Here is a 5,530-nt window from a genome sequence, read left to right as displayed (position 1 = left end):
GTTCATTTTATTAAATTCATATAAAGTATTGACCCAAAATAAAATAATGTAAACAATTAGAATATATCAATGTTCCTAGTTACTGATTTAGATCATTCAATTTCTTTTTTTTTTAAAGGTTCTTTTTTTTTAAGATTTATTTATTTATTAGATATACAATATTCTGTCTGCATGTATCCCTGTGGGCCAGAAGAGGGCACCAGACCTCATTACAGATGGTTGTGAGCCACCATGTGGTTGCTGGGAATTGAACTCAGGACCTCTGGAAGAGCAGCCAGTGCTCCTATCCTCTGAGCCATCTCTCCAGCCCAGATCATTCAATTTCTATTTCTTATTAAATTCAAACAGCATAAAATTGATGCATATTGTTTTTATTACATCATTGGGCCTTTTCATGAAGGCATTGTGTCATTTGCTATCAATTGCCTCAAATGTACTAATGTTCTTACACGACAAGATATAAATAATTGTTCTGCTTCAAAAGAGTTATTTTGTGCCTTGTTTTGTTATTTGGAGACATATGTTGGGTGAGTTTGAGTACAAATGAAAACTGAATTCAATGTATAAGTTTACACTTAATTTGCAAACTTTCTCGTCTCACTAATTTGTTTGGTTTTTCATTTTCCCTATTAGTACTAATTTGTCAAATTTGTAGTATGTTTTTAAACTATAACATATGAACTCAAGGCCCAAGGTAAAATTATTATTGAATTCAAACAACATAAAATTGATGCAAAACTGATTTTATTTCAGCATTGGGCCTTTTCATTAAAGTATTATGTCCTTTGGTATCAATTGCCTCAAATATACTACTTTTTTTTACAAGACAAGATTTAAATAATTTTTCAAAAGATTGATTTTGTGTCATGACATTGGGACATACGTTGGGTGACTTTGAGGACATATGGAAACTGAATTCAGTATATAATTTTACCCTTAGTTTGTGAACCTTTTCATCTCACTAATTTGTTTTTTTTTTCATTTTTCCTATTTATAATAATTTGTCAATTTATAGTATTTTTTAAAACTATAACATATAAGCTCAAGGCCAAAGATAAAATTAGATGTATCAACTGTAAAAAAGCTACAGTTCTCTGGGCCCCTCCTTTGTGACTGGATCAGGATGTCTTCATAAGTAGAATGACCATAGCTCCTCACAGGGCTGTAGACATGAGTCATGAGTCATCTGCTCAGAACTGAAGGCTTAGGACCCAGGCAAGCATCAAAAGAAACCCAGGGGCACTCACAGTTCCATTTCAGTGACCCTGCAGGAAATCAGCTGATGGATCTCAGCCTTCATAATGCTTCCCAGAAACATCTCAAGAACAGTAGGCACAGCCACTGCAAATGTAAGGCATTGAATGGACCCTCAGTGTAACTGTTCTCGGGTGGTGACTAACTGGCATGCAGGAACAAGCTGCTTACTGGAAGGAAAGGAAGCTCCAACCTGACCCATGCTATTATTTTTAAGATTTGATCAGTTTTCATTCTTTATTGCAAGAATATATGATCATTTTATTCCGTGGAAATGCAATAATATTGCCTATAGACCGATTGCAGCATGGCGAAGGCTTGGGTGCTGTGTTTATTATTCTGATTTTCTGAGTTCTCTTCTGTGTAAATGCTGTGAACATATCTATCCATTTTCTATCTCTGCAGAATTTTTATCAGCTCCAGAGAAGCTCATCTCTGGGATCCTGGCATCGTCTTTTTGGCCTTACTGTTTACCTTGGTGATAAAGACCAGAGTTGTCTCTCCATGTAAGCATGCTTTTGAGAAATTATAAAGGAGCTTTCCTCTGTAACGATGAAGTGTCTTTCGTGGCTTCTTCTTAGTAAAGAAAATTCTTTTATTTCAAGTACATATGTGGATTAAATGTGGAATGGTTATTCTGATTTTTTTCAAAGATATAAATAACAGGAGCATTATAACGATTGCTTTTAACTATACCAATTGTGACTGTATAATTTAATAAAAAGCTTTAAAATACTTAAATGAGAAATGCAAACTACTTTTGAAAGTGTTTTTGTCCCTCTATGGGTTGTACTGTGAAAACGTTGAAATTTAGGAATTTACTGAACTAATTTTCACTAAAGATTTTACCACATTATTCATACCATAGCAATTACAACTGTAGTCTGTATTATTCTAATTCAAATAGCACATAAAATTAAAACTAAGGAATTAAAATTTTTATGATTACTTTAGATGTCAAATACGCCCAGTCCCTGTCTTATAAAACTCATAGGCATGTGCAAGTATTTATAGCAAAAGACAGGAAAATAAAGATTTGAGCAGAAAAAAAAAACAGATAAGAATATGCATAGGGAATGTACACGAAGGAAATGAAAATGTCTGCCTAGTTATTTGATTCTAATTACCTCCACCTATTCACAATCTGATCAATATTAGTTATCAAATACATACAGATATTTTTGTGTATGGTAAAATTAAATGACAAAGTGAATTTCAGGCTAAATGTACTTGTAAAAGAATGATTTCTATAAAATAAAAAAAAATATGGAAATAAGTATTCAGTACACAAATATAGATAAAAGTTGTAAAATAAAACAATGAAATGTTATTCAGAGTTGTAAATACAAAAAACATGTATAAGAATATGAATGGACTCCACACATATCACACCAACCGGGAAAATGGTTAAGCAATGATTGACTCACGGTAGCTCTTACCTGCTCTTCTTCACTATCTATGTAAAGCAGACTAGAGTTTTTGGCATTGCAGGACACCAAACTGTCAGTCCAATTTTTTTTCCTCCATACTAATGTAATAACAACTGTGGGAATATGACATTCACTCCTTTGGACAAGAGCCAAAAGAATGTGATGAAGAAAGATTATTATCTAGAAGAAACAGGAATTTAATAATGAAAGTTATTTTACATTTTTATAGTTTTGAGCATCCATGAATAAAATACAGCTATGTACTCCAGATGCTGGTCCATGGAAAACAAAATGCAGATTCAAACACACTGAAGCACAGCAGCAATCTCTGTCCCATAGTTATATGTCCATATAAAGAATATGAATCCAAAACAAATTCTCTCCCCACAGCTTCCCTCAAGATTACTGAATATATAATCTGTTCTAAAAAACTGAATTCATTTTGACTCATTGTAATTTGTCAGTAAGAAATTTAAGACAATTATAAAAACTGTTGTATAGTTTTTATACAACATTTTACATGATTATTTCTCTTACTGAGTGATAAAAGGCATAATCATTCTTTAATGTTTATTTATGAGAATGTAATGTTGATATTTCTAGATCATTCTCTTCTTATAAATGCATTATTATCTTGGCCTGGCTTCAGGTACACACAAAATGTAATGTTCACAAGCATTCATTTCACACATGTGTGGTTCCTAGTTGCGCCTGTGATCTTTGTTCACATGACCGGGTTGCTTTTGGAAACAATTTCTATCATGGTTTTCATGAAATAAAACCTGGGCAGACAGCAAAGTCTCCCTGTGAGGAACTAAATTCTCATCTTGTCGAAATAGACTCCAAAGCAGAGCTGCTAGGTCATAGGCTCCTATTTTCCTGTTTCTTTGTAACTCTTTGCTCTGAGAGCACTGGTCATGATCTACCAATGCGAATGTTCTGGGAGGCCTTTCATGGCTACTAATGATGATTTACTATTGTCCCTAGAGAGAAAATAGAGAGTTCTCTGCTGCATTGCAATGTTTAATGCTACAAGAAAACAAAAGAAACAAATGAGCTCCCACTGGCATGTTCTCCTAGCAGGCTTGTGCAAGCCCTGCGGAAACCCATAGATGCAGTTAGTAAAGAAGGAGCAGATCACCCAGCCTAGAAACTCATTCCCTTAATCTCAGCACTTGGGAGGGTGAGACGGGAGAACCACCCTGAGTTTGAAGCCAGTTTGGTTTATACAGTGAGTTTCCAGACCAGTTTGGACTATGGGGTGAAATTCTGTCTCAAATTATATATATTAAAATATCTTTAAAAGGCAAAAGAAAAGAAAAATGATTAGGATTACCTAAAGTTATTGGTTGTTATTTTTCTGTGCTCAACAGAGAAGCTTCCTATTGTTTAAAATTCAAGGGTAGATTATTCTTAATATAGATGAAACAGATGGGTCCTGGTTGTGTGAAAATGGCACCAAAATACAGCAAACCAGGTAAGTGCAATGACTGGAAAAGTGGACCTTGCTGACTTGTGCATCCTGTCTGTGTGTGGCACAGGAGGAGCATCCAGAAGAAAATAGAGAGCTCTGCTATGGAATCAGCAATGTGCCGTAACAGAGAAAGCATGTTAGCTGCAAGTGTTCTTACCTTGGCAACGTGTGTGCTTTTATTTTACTGGACTCCCTGGAGACACTTACACATCATTTTAGGAAGTCTGTAACTCTAACTCTTGTGTCATTTTCTTTTTATTAGAATCACAGTTCTATTTTCTCAGACAGTGTAAGATTAGTTTGTGCCTGATGTTTTCCATTAAGGTTACTGATACTGATCTGTAACTAAACCACCCCACACCTCACCCCACCCCACACCCAGCTCCATCACAGCTCTTTGTTTGCTTCCTGTAACAATATTCTTCTTCTCTTTGTCCTGTGCTTAATTTTTTATTTATTTCTTAGCTAATTCTAACTTTGAAATCAAAAATGCTATCTGCAGGGACCACCTCCTAATTTCTAGTTTTTAATTGTTTTTGCACAGAATTAATGATTCAGAAAGAAGAATCATAGTTGTCATTATCTACATGCAAAATAATTGTATATTAAAGACTGTTCATCTAAGGATGCATACACCCGTGAGTTTAATATGCCATGATAACTATTGCATTAGCACAATTTTTATTAAACTCTGAATAACAAAATATGTCTGTTTAAGCTTATAATTTGTTTAATGTGTTAGGAGCAGGGGATGCCACAGTGTACATGAGGAGGTCAGAAAAAAACTTGATGGAACTGGTTCTCTTTTTCCACTTTTATGTGGAGTCCATTGGTCAAACTCGGGTGTCTGGGCTTGTGTGACAAGTGCTGCTACCCAGTGAGCCATGTTGCTGTTTGGTTTTTCTGTTCGTGGAATAATTTTACACTGTGTTGTTCAGCCTAGATTGTATTCCCAGGGATCAAACTGCTTTTGAGTCTCAGTGTATCTAGAAGGTAAACCAGAGACACAGCCCATTCACCCAATGTATATTCCTAGCCAGACGATACCTTTTGAGATTGTTTAAGAGATGTGTTGATAACACTGTTTGAAACAACAAGAACTGGTTTAATGAAAAACAATAAAGAACAAAGGCAAGTGACTTTGAAAAAGTTAGGACATTCTGAGTCTGGGTCAGAGGTTAAAAATGCTTACTGTTTCTTCAGATGCCACAGGTTCAATTCCCAGCACCTGCACGCCAGCACACAGTAGTCTGTTACTCTGACTCCACCAGATCAAACACCCTCTTATCATCTCCACAGGCTCCTGCATGCACATGATAACTCATATGTGCACTCACAGATACATTGAGTGTCTAGCATAACACCACTTTGT

Source organism: Alexandromys fortis, unplaced genomic scaffold (assembly GCF_014885135.2).
Source record: "Alexandromys fortis isolate MF-2015 unplaced genomic scaffold, M_Fortis_MF-2015_v1.1 scaffold_307, whole genome shotgun sequence".
Taxonomy (NCBI): Eukaryota; Metazoa; Chordata; class Mammalia; order Rodentia; family Cricetidae; genus Alexandromys; species Alexandromys fortis.
The sequence above is the reverse complement of the archived record's forward strand: the minus strand, read 5'-3'. Positions refer to the sequence as shown.